Genomic DNA, 15,592 nt, shown 5'->3' on the forward strand with positions numbered 1-15,592 from the left:
GGATCACTTGAGCCTGCGAGGCTGAGGGTGCAATGAGCCACAATCGCCCCACTGTCTGTGTGACAGACTAAAGCCAGGAAGGAGCCCTGAGCCCTCACCAGAGACCAAACTGGACCTTGATCTTGAACTCTGCAACCTCTAGAACTGTGAGAAAATCAATTTCTTTGTTTAAGCCACCCAGTCTGTGGTATTTTGTTATGGCAGCCAAGCTGACTAATGCAACTGTTTAAGGAATATCCTTGTTTTTAAGAAATGAACACCAAAGTACTAAATAGGGCAGCATGTCTGCAACATATGCTCAAACAGTTCAGAAAAAAAAAGGGTGTGTGTGCCTGTAGAGAGAGCAGTAAGAGAGATAAAGCAAATATGTTAAAATGTTAATAACGGGAATCTGAGTGGAAAGTACACAGAAGGTTTTTGTAATACTCTTGAAACTTTTTTAACATCTGAAATTATTCAAAAATAACAAGTTTAAAAAACATATACAGACTCCAACCACTACTTACTACCTCCATCACTGCCTGTGGTCTAAGTCACTATCATCTTTTGCTTGAATTATTGCAGTAGCCTCCTACCTAGTCTCCCTGCTTCTACCTTTGCCTGGCTTCAGTCTAATCTCAACTCAGAAGAGAGGGTGATCCTTTAAAAATATAAATTGATCATATTATTCTACTTCTTAAATCCCTCCCATAATGGTCCCCTCTTTAACAAGAGTAAAGTTCAAAGTCCTTACAATGGCCTAGAAATCCTAAACAATCTGGCACTGTGTTATCTTCCTGACCTAATTTCTTCATCACCACTGATTCCATTGTAGCCACAGAGGCCACCTTGCTGTCTTTACAAGGCCTCCAACACACCTGGCTGAGTCCTTGCTTCACGGTCTGTTAAGCTCACTGTTCTGGAACTTTCTTCCCCCGTTTTTCTCATGGCTAGTTCAATCACCTCTTTAAATCTTGCTCAAATGTTCCTTTCTCAGTGAATATGTTCCTGACTACCTTACTTAAAACTGCAACATCAGGCCAGGTGCGGTAGCTCACGCCTGTAATCCCAGCACTTTGGGAGGCCAAGATGGGTGGATCACCTGAGGTCAGGAGTTCAAGACCAGCTTGACCAACATGGTGAAACCCCCTCTCTACTAAAAATACAAAAATTAGCCGGGTGTGGTGGCATGCATCTGTAATCCCAGCTGCTGAGCAGGCTGAGGCTGAATCGCTTGAACCCAGAGGCGGAGGTTACAGTGAGCCAAGATTGCGCCACTGCACTTCAGCCTGGGTGAAAGAGCAAGACTCCGACTCAAAAAAAAAAAAAAAAAAAAAATTGCAACATCAAGCCAACAACACTCTTACCACCCTTCTTTGCTTTATTCTCCCAAATAACACATAATTGTCCAATATACTATACAATTTATTTTTTGCCTATCTTCCCCACGAGAATATAGGCTCATAAGGGAAAGGATTTTTGTCAGTTTTATTTACTGCTGAATTCTCAGCACCTAGAATAGTGCTTAACACTTAGTTGGCATTCAGTAACTACTTCTTGAATAAATAAATTAGGAAAAAAAAAGAGAAGGAAGAAAAGAAAAGGGGAAAAATAGAGTAGTCCTCTATTCAGTTTGGCTAACAATCCCCTAAGACTTCTCTGTAAATGCACAGCATTAGGTGCTAGGGGCTAGGTACAATGAGGTTTTCTAGGGGCTGTTGCAGAAGTTAATCTAGATATAGTCAGTGTTCTCACAACATCAATTCCTCAACAATCTACAAGCTAAGCATTCAGCTTTAATTATTATGCAGAAGGGGAAAGGAATTAACAATAGGAAACTGGAAGGTTACTGATTTAAGTCTAAGTACCTACAAAATAAAACTGTTAACTTGGTAGGAGACGGGTTAGATAATTTTTAACTTGAATTATTTACATTTTATGTCTACCTTGCCTTGTTCCAACAATGGGCTAAGACAGCTGATACATAGTGTTTTCAATCCATGTAGTCTTTACAGAAAACAAGCATTATGGTATAATGGAAAGGGCATCAGCACGAGAGTCCAAAGATCTGAGTTGTAACCCCTGAAAAAGATTCATTTTCATTAGCTTAGGTCTGTCTTCATTTGCAAAACAGGCTGTAGAAAGGAAAAACAAAAAGAAGAAAAAGCCACATGGACAAAAATGTTATTTATAGTTGTAGAAAAACTAGAAGCAACCTAAAGAATAGTAACAGGGGAATAGTTAGGTAAAGGTGCATCCATATTATGTGGATAATAAGTACATGTCTATAAATAACATGAAGATGCTTGCATGAGAGTTAGTGAAAACACAGGAAAGAAAAATGTACATATACCATTATGTAAATTATGTAATACACTATTTAAATGTATATATAAAGGTACATCCATATTATATGGATAAGTACATGTCTGTAAATAACATGAAGATGCTTGCATGAGAGTTCGTGAAAACACAGGAAAGAAAAATGTACATATACCATTATGTAAATTATGTAAATACACTATTTAAATGTATAGGCGGGCCGGGCGCAGTGGCTCATGCCTATAATCCCAGCACTTTGGGAGGCTGAGGCGGATAGATCACCTGAGGTCAGGAGTTTGAGCCCAGCATGACCAACATGGTGAAACTAAAAATACAAAAATTAGCTGGCCGTGGTGGCGGGTACCTGTAATCCTAGATACTCGGGAGGCTGAGGCAGGAGAATCGCTTGAACCTGGGAGGCAGGGGTTGCAGTGAACCAAGATTGCGCCATTGCACTCCAGCCTGGACTACAGAGTGAGACTCTGTCTCCAAAAAAAAAAAAAAAAAAAAAATTATATGAATATTTTAAAATAAATGTTATTTTCTAAACTTTCTATGTTACAATTATAATACCTTTATATAAAAAATAAAAGCATAGGCCAGGTGTGGTGGCTCACACCCATAATCCCAACATTTTGGGAGGTCAAGATGTAAGGATCGGTTGAGCCCAGGGGGGTCAAGGCTGCAGTGAGCCATAGTTGTGCTACTATACTCCAGGGTGAATGACAGGGCAAGGTCCTGTCTCCACACACACAAAAAAACCCATATGAAATAACTAGTTTAGATTAGATCGTCCATAACATACCCTCTGGCTTCAATATCCTATGATTAAATAAATATTTAACTGTAAGGACACTCAGTACAAATAATGGCAGTGTCACTTGAATATTTAAATAGAAGAAAACAACATCTTTTTTCAAAGAATCTACATCTTCTCTTTAAAAAGATAAATCTTCCAACTTCCTTAAAATCACTTAGTTGCTTTGTTGAGGGTTAACAAGAAAAAATTATCTGAAAAAGTATCAAGGTAGCAGAAAGAACACTGAACTACATAGAAAATCTGAGTGCCATACTCCTCCACCACTATGTGAGGATGAGCACATTATCATTCAAACTGTTACATTTTGAGAGTGAAAGGGCATCACATCAGGACAGGTGGTCACATACGTTAGGCTGAGCTAAGACGCAACTAGCCTAAGTCTATGTAAAATGAATGTACTCAAAAAAGTTTCTAAGGCCCCTTTTGGATCTAAATGTTATAATTTTATTTCTTTTTTAAGAACTGAAAATACTGAACAAATGGTGCTGTATGTATAGAAGTCAGAGATGCTTTGTTTACTAAATAATATATTTTTTAAAGGAGTACCTTAATTTCTTGCTTAGGGATTCAGACTCACAATTAAGTTTATCTGGGGAGATACTAATGAATGAACTTAAAATGTACCTTAAACTCCTCTGATGAGATGTTCTTGTTGGGACTGAGAAACAATGAGAACCCTAGCACTGTATGTGCCATACCCAATAACCAAAAGTATTATGTGAATACCATATGCTCTACAGAATGAAGTACAAAGAATATACTAACACAGAAATTAGAGACATCAAGAGATGTACATTACTAGAGGTCATATCATATTCGAACTTACAAGAATTTACTGGCTAGGCATGGTGGCTCACGCCTGTAATCCCAACACTTTGAGAGGCCGAGGCGGGCGGATCACCTGAGGTCAGGAGTTCGAGACCAGCCTGATCAACATGGAGAAACCCTGTCTCTTACTAAAAATACAAAATTAGCCGGGCGTGGTAGCACATGCTTGTAATCCCAGCTACTCGGGAAGCTGAGCCAGGAGAATCACTTGAACCCAGCAGACGGAGGTTGCAATGAGCCGAGATCACGCCATTGCACTCCAGTCTGGGCAACAAAAGCAAAACTCCGTCTCAAAAAAAAAAAAAGAATTTACTTGTAAGTACTTGGCAGGGCATGGTGACGCATTCCTGTAATACCAGCACTTTTGGAGGCCTAGGCGGGAGGATCATTTGAGGTCAGGAGTTCAAGACTAGCTTCACTAACATGGTGAAACCCCATCTATAGTAAAAATTAGCCAGGCATGGTGGCAAATGCCTGTAATCTCAGCTACTCGAGAGGCTGAGGCAGGAGAATCACCTGAACCTGGGAGACAGAGGCTCCAGTGAGCTGAGATTGTGCCACTGCACTCTTGCCTGGGCAACAGAGAGAGACTCTTGTCTCAAAAAAATTTTTTTTACCTGTAAGTACTAAGCCAGAGTGTGAGAGAGAAAACAATTAACAAGAACCCTAAACAAATATTCAGGGGTAAAGGCAATTACAGTAGTCCCTCCTTAACATGGGGGTATATGTTCTAAGACCCCTAGTGGATTCCTGAAACCAGACAGTACAGAACCTGACTGCTGTCAACGGAAACACATATCTGTTCATATATTCCACCAAAAATTTAATGCCCTTTTCATCTTAACCAAGAAGTTAATCAAGCACCGTGGCCATAACTTTTGCAGTATGAGGTGCAACAGCAAAACTAGCACGAATTTCTTTTTCCTTCTTCATCATTTCACAGATAGGAGATTCATTCTTATCACAGATCTTAGCAACTTCAGCATATGATTCATTGTCTTATTAAGAACTTTAACCTTTTCACTTAAAGGAAGCACTTAATGGCTTTTCTTTGGCATATCCAAATTAAAAGCATCACTATTCTTGCGCTTTGGGACCGTTATTAAGTAAACTAAGGATTACTTGAACACAAACACTGCAATACCCTGGCAGTCAATGTAACAGGGGCACTAATGGGTGGGAAGCGTCAACAGCATGGATACAAAGGACAAAGAGAGGATTCCTGTCCCGGGCAAGATGGCATGAGATTTCATTATACTACTCAGAATGGTGCACAATTTAAAACTTATGAACTGTTTATTTCTACAATTTTCCACTTAATATTTTAGGCATGGTTAACCAGGAAAGTGAAACTGTAATTATCAGAAAGACATCTGAGGCCATAGAGAAATACTCACTGATGAAGAACCAGAAGAAATATTATCTTCATAAAGATGATGAGAGAGAGAGAAACCAGGAAGTTTGACTCTCCCTAAATCGGCTTCAAAACATTCAGCTGATTTACTCTCTTAATATGATTCACCCTACGGAATTATATGCTACCAAATATAGCACAAATCATGCATATATATATTTCTGTACTAGGCTGTTTACCAAAAAAAATAAAAAATTTTGTCATTACTAAAAATTTCCAGTATTTTCAAGCCTAATTTCCTTTTATGTACTGACTTTAGAAGCCAAGTCCTGAGTAAAATAACTTCAATATACACTGAAAGAGCCATATCTAAATTAAAAATCTGAGTAGTATGTTAACATTCATAAGGTATCAATCCACCAGTTACTTAATTTACTACTCATTTCTGTTAAACATTGTTACATATGATTATCTAGAAATCTACTAAATCAAATAGTATACATTTTCACCCAGGATCTGCGAATCACAAAAATCAGTAACAAACCATACCAAATCCTCCAAAGGAAAAACTCCAAGCATCAATTTTTCTCTATCCTGCAAACAACCCTCAGCGATACTTGACAAAGTCCGTGAAATATTGGTAGATTCAATAAATTTTCATGAACTACCAGCTTCATGCAAAGCACATGCTATAATAGGTAAGAATAAGTAAGATATGGTAGTCTGAATTCAAGGGACTAATAAGCACTGAAATAACAATATGTAATAATGGAGAGACATGCACTAAAGGTGCAATAAATATTAAAATGAGGTCTAAAACCAGACTGAATTCTGGATAGGAACTCTTGAATGTAAGTTATACAGATTTTTAAAAAATATGTGATGAGGCCAGGCACAGTGGCACACACCTGTAATCCCAGCTACTCAAGAGGCTGGGGAAAGAGTACTGCTTGGGCCTACGAGTTCAGAGTTCAAAGTCTGAAGTTTGAGACTAGCCTGGGCAACATAGGGAGACCCCATTTCAAAAAATTTTTTTTTTATCTGGATGAGATCTGATACAGCCTAGCAAAGACATCCACTTTAGCTATAAGAAACAGACTTCTTAGGCCAGGTGTGGTGGCTCACACCTGTAATCCTAGCACTTTGGGAGGCCGAGGCAGGAGGAATGCCTGAGCTTAGAAGTTCGAGACCAGCCTGGGCAACTTGGTGAAACCCTGTCTACCAAAAATACAAAAAATCAGCTGGATGCGGTGGCAAGCACCTGTGGTCCCAGCTACTCGGGAGGCTGAGGTGGGAGGATCACTTGAGCCTGGGAGGCAGAGGTTGCAGTGAGTCAAGACTGTACCACTGTACTCCAACCTGAATAACAGAGTGAGACCCCATCTCAAAAAACAAAAACAAAAACAAAACAGCCTTGTTCAAAATTTTGAGCCTAAAAAATTATTTCAAACTAATATTTAACCACAAAACACGCATTAATAAAAACAAACACAAACACATAATCACACAAGTGTGGCTGCTAAATCAGCTGGGTCTTAGGTCTTTTTCAGGTTTTCTACTTCTCCTGGAGTCAATAGGGTTAATATTTTTATGGACACTTTCTCCATTTCCTCTAGGCTTTCAAATTATTAACGTAAAGTTGAACATTTATTTGTCTATAATTTTAAAACTCTCTAGACCTACAGTAAGCTTTAAGAAAACATTGGGTAAAAGAGGCCAGGTGCAGCAGTGGCTCATGCCTGTAATCCCAGCACTTTGGGAGGCCGAGGTGGGTGGAATACCTGAGTTCAGGAGTTTCAGGCCAGTTTGGGCAACAGGGCGAAATCCCATCTCTACTAAAAAAACAAAAATTAGCACACCAGTAGTGCCAGCTACTCGGAAGGCTGAGGCATGAGAATTGCTTGAACCTGGGAGGCAGAGGTTGCAGTGAGCTGGGATTGTGACACTGCACTGCAGCCTGGGCCAGAGCAAGACTCTGTCACACACACAAAAAATATTGGGTAAAAGAATGTGGTCGCATACAATGGAATATTATCCACCCATAAGAAGGAGAAAATTCTGACGTACGCCATAATATGGATGAACCTTGCAAAGTCATTATGTTATGGAAATAACCCAGTCACAAATGAACAGATACTATATGATTCCACTACCATGACGTACCTAGGAGTAGAAAAATTCAGAGACAAAAAGTAGAATGGTGGTTGCCAGGGGCTGGGGAATGGAGAGTTATTGTTTAATGGGTATATGCGTTCAGTCTGGAAAGTGAGACGAAGTTCTGAGGATGGATGGTGGTGATGGCTGCGTAACAATGTTAATGTTCTTCATGCCACTGTACCTACACTTCAAATTGGTTAAAATGGTCAATTTTATGTTATATGTACTTTACCACAGTTTAAAAAAACTGATAATATATATGTATGCAAGTATTAAATCACGCTATAAGAATGTAGCAGACATTATTCAAAATGGAACTGTGTATGTAGAGAAAGAAGGTGAAGGGTAGCTTTTCATTTTATAACATATACTTAGGTTGGTACATTTATTTCACTGCAGTAAAAGATTTCACTATGAATATACCACAGTCTTATCCATTGAGCTGCTGATGGACTTTCAGGTTGTTTCCACATTTTCTTTGCTTTTCTGAAACGGGGAATCTCTTTTTTTTTTTTTTTTTTTTGAGGCAGAGTTTCGCTCTTGTTACCCAGACTGGAGTGCAGTGGCGCGATCTCGGCTCACCGCAACCTCCGCCTCCTGGGTTCAAGCAATTCTCCTGCCTCAGCCTCCCGAGTAATTGGGATTACAGGCCATGTGCCATCACGCCTGGCTAATTTTCGTATTTTTAGTAGAGACGGGGTTTCTCCATGTTGGTCAGGCTGGTATCGAACTCCTGACCTCAGGTGATCCGCCCACCTTGGCCTCCCAAAGTGCTGGGATTACAGGCGTGAGCCACCGCGCCCGGCTGAAACGGGGATCTTGATTTGCCACATTGTTGCCTAGGCTGGAGTGTAGTGGTGCAATCACACTTCACTGCAGCCTCAACCTCTTGGGCTTAAGTGATCCTTCCATCTCAGTCACCTGAGTAGCTGGGACCACAGGCACGTGCCACCACATGTGGCTGTTTTTATTTTTTTGTAGAGACAAGGTCTCACTATGTTGCCCAGGCTGATCTCAAACTCCTGGGGTCAAGCGATCCTCCCATCTTGATGTCCCAAAATCTGGGATTACAGGCGTGAGCCACCACACTTGGCTTGTTCTCTACATTTTTATATGATAAATAAAGCTGACATGAATATTTTAATATCTGTATTCTGGGGCACATGTGCAAGAGTAGAACTGCTGAATTGAAGATAGGTATGCAAATGTTTGACTTTACAATTGCCAATGTTTCCATTTAAAACCCCATCAAGGCCTGTAATCCCAGCACTTTCAGAGGCCGAGGCCAGTGGATCACAAGGTCAGGAGTTCAAGACCAGCCTGGCCAAGATGGTGAAACCCCGTCTCTACTAAAAATACAAAAAATTAGCTGGGTGTGGTGGTGGGAGTCTGTAATCCCAGCCACTCGGGAGGCTGAGGCTGAGAACTGCTTGAACCTGGGAGGCAGAGGTTGCAGTGAGCCGAGATCGTGCCACTGCACTCCAGCCTGGGTGACAGTGAGACTCTGTCTCAAAAAATAAAAAAAATAAAAAAAAAAAAAAAACCCCCACTGGGCACGGTGGCTCACGCCTGTAATCCCAGCACTTTGGGAGGCCAAGGCAGGCGGATCACGAGGTCAGGAGATCAAGACCTTCCTGGCTAATACAGTGAAACCCCATCTCTACTAAAAATACAAAAAATTAGCCGGGCGTGGTGGCGGGTGCCTGTAGTCCCAGCTACTCAGGAGGCTGAGGCAGGAGAAGGGCGTGAAACCAGGAGGCGGCGTTTGCAGTGAGCCGAGATTGCGCCACTGCACTCCAGCCTGGGTGACAGAGTGACACTCCGTCTCAAAAAAAAAAAAAAAAACAAAACCATCAAAAGTACTATGAAAGGGGTAATCCTAGCATGTTGGGAGGCCCAGGCAGGTGGATTGCTTGAGTCCAGGAGGTCAAGGCTGCAGTGAGCTACGATCATGCCACTACACTCCAACCTGGGCAACAAAGTAAGACTCTGCCTTTCTTTTTTGAGACGGAGTCTCGCTCTGTTGCCCAGGCTGGAGTGCAGTGGTGCAATCTCAGCTCACTGCAACCTCCGTCTCACAGGTTCAAGCAATTCTTCTGCCTTGGCGTCCTGAGTAGCTGTAACTACAGGCTTGCACCACCATGCCCAGCTAATTTTTGTATGTTTAGGAGAGACAGGGTTTCACTATGTTGGCCAGGCTGGCCTCAAACTCCTGACCTCAGGTGATCCACCTACCTGAGCCTCCCAAAGTGCTGGGATTACAGGCATGAGTCACCATGCCCAGCTAAGATGCTGTCTCTTTTTTTTATTTTTATGAGATGATGTCTCGCTCTGTCGCCCAGGTTGGAGTGCAGTGGCGTGATCTCGGCTCACTGCAAGCTCCACCTTCCCGGGTTCACACCATTCTCCTGCCTCAGCCTCCCGAGTAGCTGGGACTACAGGTGCCCACCACCACACCCGGCTAATTTTCTGTAGTTTTAGTAGAGACGGAGTTTCACCACGTTAGCCAGGATGGTCTCGATCTCCTGACCTCGTGATCCACCCGCCTTGGCCTCCCAAAGTGCTGGGATTACAGGCATGAGCCATCGCGTCCAGCCCTCTTTTTAAAAAAAAAAAAAAAAAGTACTATGAAAGGCTCAATAAAATTCAACATTCATTTATGATAAAAAGTCTCAGAAAACTAGAAATATAAGGGAACTTCCTCAAACAAAGGACATTTATTAAAAACTTACAGCTAACATCATATATAATCGTGGAAAACCAAAAGCTATCCCCCCAAGAACAGCGGAAAAGGAAGAATGTTCACCCTCACCCTTCCTCTACACAGGGTTTCCCAACCCCAGTGGCCTATTAGGAACTGGGCCACACAGTAGGAGGTGAGTGGTGGGTGAGCGAGCATTAACCCCTGAGCCCCAAATCCTGTCAGATCAGTGGCATCATTAGATTCTCATAGGAGCATAAACTCTATTGTTAACTGCGCATGCCAGGGATGTAGGCTGTGCACTCCTTGTAAGAACAACGCCTGATGATCTGAGGTGGAACAGTTTCATCCCAAAACCAACCCCATCCCAGTCTCTTCCAGTTGGGGACTGCTGCCACCATCATCCTAGAAGTTTCAGCCAATGCAATAAGGCAAGGGAAAGAAAGAAAAGGTATATAGATTAGAAAGGAAGAAACTAAACCATCTCTATGTATAGACATGATTTATCCATATAGAAAAATCAGAGACCCTACAAAATAGGTACTTGAACTAATAAGTAAGTTTAGTAAGGTTGCAGGATACCAAAGTCAACTATATTCTTACACAGCAACAAACGGGGAAATTAAATTTTTCTTTAAAGAAAGTAGTACCATTTATAAGAGCATGAAAGACTTAGATTATCACCTAGTAAAATACATGCAAGATTGCTATGCTGAAAAGCATACAAACACTGATAAAAGAAATCAAAGATGACCTAAATAAATGGCGAGATATACCATATTTATGAAAGACTAAACATATTTAACAATTCTGCCCCCAAATTAATGTCCACATTCAATTTAGTCCTAATCAAAATCCCAGCAGGATTATTTGTAGAAATCAACAAGCTGATCCTAAAATTTATAAGGAAAAACAAAAGACCCACAATAGACAACATAGTTTTGAAAATTTTGTTAGAAGACGCATACTACCTGATTTCCATACAAGCTACAATAATCAAGGCAGCATATATATACGTGGGCAATCAATTTTTTTTTTTTTTTTGAGATGGGGTCTCACTCTGTCACCCAGGCTGGAGTGCAGTGGCGTGATCTCTGCTCACCGCAACCTCTGCCTCCTAGGTTTAAGCAATTCTCCTGCCTCAGCCTCCCAAGTAGCTGGGATTACAGGCGCCCACCATCACACCTGGCTAATTTTTGTATTTTTAGTAGAGACGAGGTCTCACCATGTTGGCCAGGCTGGTCTCGAACTCCTGACCTCAGGCGATCCACCCGCCTCAGCCTCCCAAAATGCTGGGATTACAGGCATGAGCCACCGCGCCCAGCCAGCAATCGATTTTTTACAAAGGTGCAAGATGCATAGACAATTTAATGATGAAAGGACTGGCTTCTCAATAAATGGTGCTCGAACAATTGGATACCCATTTTAAAAAATTGATCCATATCTCATGCTATTTGCAAAAATTAATTCAAAATGCATTATAGACCTAAGGTAAAACCTAACTATAAAACTTCTATGCCTGTAATCCCAGCACTTTGGGAAGCCAAGGTGGGAGGATTGCTTGAGCCCAGGAGTTTGAGACCAGCCTAGGCAACATAGGAAGACCTTTCTCTATAAAAAAAAAATTAAAAGATAACCGAGGTGAGGAGGCTTGCATCTGTGATCCCAGCTACTCCAAAGGATGGGGTGGGAGGATCCCTAGAGCCTAGGTGGTTGAGGCTGCAGTGAGCTATATGGCACCACTGCACTCCAGCCTGGGTAACCAAGTGGGACCCTTTCTCAAAAAATAAACTAATTAAAATAAATAAAACTTCTGTAAGAAAATATAGGAGAAATTCTTTACGACTTTGAATTAAAGAAGGATTTCTTATATGTAACGAAAATATAATCTGTTAACATTTTAAAAATAAACTGGACTTCATCAAAATTAAGAAATTATTGCTTTTTTAAAAATGCTGTTAAGGCCGGGTGTGGTGTCTCATGCCTGTAACCACAGCACTTTGGGAGGCTGAGGAGGGTGGATCACTTGAGGTCAGGAGTTCAAGACCAGCCTGGCCGACATGGTGAAACCTGGTTGCTACAAAAATACAAAAATTAGCTAGGCATGGTGGTGCACACCTGTAATCCCAGCTACTCCGGAGGCTGAGGGAGGAGAATGGCTTAAACCCAGGAGGCGGAGATTGTAGTGAGCCGAGTTCACACCACTGCACTGCAGCCTGGGTGACAGAGTGAGACTCTGTCAGAAGAAAGGGAAAGGGAAAGGAAGGAAGGAAAGAAGGAAGGAAATAAAGTAAAATAAAATAGGCCAGGCACGGTGGCTCACGCCTGTAATCCCAGCACTTCGGGAGGCCAAGGTGGGCAGATCACGAGGTCAGGAGATCGAGACCATCCTGGCTAACACAGTGAAACCCCGTCTCTACTAAAAATAGCTGTAGTCCCAGCTACTCAGGAGGCTGAGGCAGGAGAATGGCGTGAACCTGGGAGGCAGAGCTTGCAGTGAGCCGAGATCGCGCCACTGCACTCCAGCCTGGGCAATAGAGCGAGACTCCGTCTCAAAAAAATAAAATAAAATAAAATAAATATAAAAACACAAAAATTAGCCAGGCATAGTGGCAGGTGCCTGTAATTCCAGCTACTGCGGGGTGGGGGTGGGGTGGGGTGCTGAGGCAGGAGAATGGCTTGAACCTGGGAGACAGAGGTTGCTGTGAGACAAGATCATGCCACTGCACTCCAGCCTGGGCAACACAGTGAGACCCTGCCTCAAAATAAATAAATAAATAAAATTAAAGATGCTGTTAAGAAATGTTTGTGTGTTGCTCAAGGCCCACCTCTACTAAAAACAGAAACAAATTAGCTGGGCATGGTGGTGGATGCCTGTAATTCCAGCTACTCCGGAGGCTGATTGAGGCAGGAGAATCGCTTGAATCCGGGAGACAGAAGCTGCAGTGAGCGGAGATGGCGCCACTACACTCCAGCCTGGGCAACAGAGCCAGACTCTGTCTCAATAAATAAATAAATAAGAAATGTTTATGGTGGCTTTATTCATAATTACCAAGAACAAAACAACCCAAATGTCCTTCAACAACTGTGAAACATCCTTAAAATGGAATACTATTTAACAACAAAAAGAAACAAAATTTTGCTATGTATGTTTTACTACAATTGCATCATGCTAAATGAAAGAAGTCAGACTCAAAAGGTTACATCACTCCATTTACATGACATTCTGGAAGAGTCAAAACTATAAAGTCAAATAGTGGGTCACAGACGAAAGGGGTTCAATAAAAATGGGGAAGAATTTGGGGAGTAACAGAACTTATATAAGTTCCATATGTTAATTGTGGCGGCTACACAATTATAAATTCATCAAAATTTATAGAACTGTACATTTAAAGGGTAAACTTTGGTGTATGTAAATCATAACACAATAAACCTGACTCCCCACCACCCAAAAAAAGCAAAACACCAACAGAATCAATGAGACTTGCTGTTGTGGCCGGGTGCAGTGGCTGACGCCTGTAATCCCAGCACTAACGGAGGCCGAGGCAGGTGGATCATGCGAGGTCAGGAGTTTGAGATCAGCCTAACCAACATGGTGAAACCCCCTCTCTACTATAAATACAAAAATTAACTGAAGGTGGTGGCAGGTGCCTGTGATCCCAGCTACTCAGGAGACTGAGGTAGGAGAATTGCTTGAATCTGGGAGGCAGAGGCTGCAGTGAACTGAGATCATGCCACTGCACTCCAGCCTGGGCGACAGAGCAAGACTCTGTCTCAAAAATAAAAATAAAGAAAGAAAATTTTAATTTTAATAATGCTGAATTTATATATTTATTATGGTAATCATTATTTTTATTATGGCTAGCATAGTGTGTCTCGTTTGAGAATTCTTTCCCTACATTATTCTGTTCCATTGGTCTATGTGCCTATTTTTATGCCAGTACCATGCTGTTTTGGTGACTATGACCTTAGAGTATAGTTTGAAATCAGGTAATGTGATGCCTCCAGATTTGTTTTGCTTAGTTTTGCATTGGCTATGTGGGGTCTTTTTTGGTTCCATATGAATTTTAGGGTTGTCTTTTCTAATTCTGTAAAGGATGATGGTGGTACCAATTGATCTTTGACAAAGCAAACAAGATAAAGTGGGGAAAGGACACCCTATTCAACAAATGATGCTGGGATAATTGGCAAGCCACATGTAGAAGAATGAAACTGGATCCTCATCTCTTACCTTAAACAAAATAAATTAACTCAACATGGATCAAGGACATAAATCTAGAACCTCAAACTATAAAATTCTAGAAGATAACAATGGAAAAACCCTTCTAGACATTGGCTTAGGCAACTATTTCATGACCAAGAACCCAAAGGCAAATGTAATAAAAACAAAGATATAAAGCTGAAACTTAATTAAACTAAAGAGCTTTTGAAGAGCAAAAGGAACAGTCAGCAAGAGTAAACAGACAATCCACAGAGTGGGAGAAAATCTTCACAATCTATACGTCTAACAAATGATTAATTTCCAGAATCTATAATAAACTCAAACAAATTACCAAAAAAAAAAAAACAAAAAACACACAGACGATCCCATCAAAAAGTGAGTTAAGGACATGAATACACAATTTTCAAAAGAAGGCATACAAATGTCAAACAAACATATGAAAAAATGCTCACCATCCCTAATGATCAGGGAAATGCAAATCAAAACCACAATGTGATACCACCTGACTCCTCCAAGAGTGGCCATAATCAAAAAATCAAAAATTAATAGATGTTGGCATGGATGCAGTGAAAAGGGAACACTTCTACACTGCTGGTGGGAATGTAAACTAGTACAACCACTATGGAAAACAGTGTGGAGATTCCTTAAGGAACTAAAAGTAGAACTACCATATGATCCAGCAATCCCAATACTGATTATCTACCCAGAGGAAAAGAAGTCATTATATGAAAAAGATACTTGCGGCCGGACGCGGTGGCTCACGCCTGTAATCCCAGCACTTTGGGAGGCGGAAGCAGGCAGATCACGAGGTCAGGAGTTCGAGACCAGCCTGGCCAACATGGTGAAACCCCGTCTCTACTAAAAATACAAAAACTAGCCAGGCGTGGTGACATGTGCCTGTAATCCCAGCTACTTGGGAGGTTGAGCAGGAGAATTGCTTGAACACGGAGGCAGTGGTTGCAATGAGCCAAGATGGTGCCACTGCACTCCAGCTTAGGTGACAGAGCAAGACTCCATCTCAAAAAAAAAAGATATTTGCATACACATGTCTGTAGCAGCACAATTTGCAATTGCAAAAACGTGAAATCAACCCAAATGCCCATCAATGAGTAAATAAACTGTGGTGCTGTGATGTACACACACACACACACACACACACACACACACACACACACACACACACAATGGAATACTACTCAGCCATGAAAA

General features: G+C 41.4%; 1 protein-coding gene across 11 annotated transcripts in view; it reads right to left on the reverse strand.

The window, feature by feature from the left end:
* The window catches only part of RPRD2 (regulation of nuclear pre-mRNA domain containing 2), a 112,719-nt gene that overhangs the window by 65,793 nt on the left and 31,334 nt on the right, over positions 1-15,592 (reverse strand). The window contains exon 1 of one of the 11 annotated variants that reach the window (XM_063605576.1): positions 2,666-2,684. The exons of the other annotated variants lie outside the window; for them this stretch is intronic. The gene's annotated coding sequence lies outside the window, so the exon portion shown is untranslated. Of the gene's footprint in view, positions 1-2,665; positions 2,685-15,592 lie in introns of those variants that run through there. 11 annotated transcript variants of the gene reach the window in all.

This window comes from Pan paniscus, chromosome 1 (genome assembly GCF_029289425.2).
Source record: "Pan paniscus chromosome 1, NHGRI_mPanPan1-v2.0_pri, whole genome shotgun sequence".
Taxonomy (NCBI): Eukaryota; Metazoa; Chordata; class Mammalia; order Primates; family Hominidae; genus Pan; species Pan paniscus.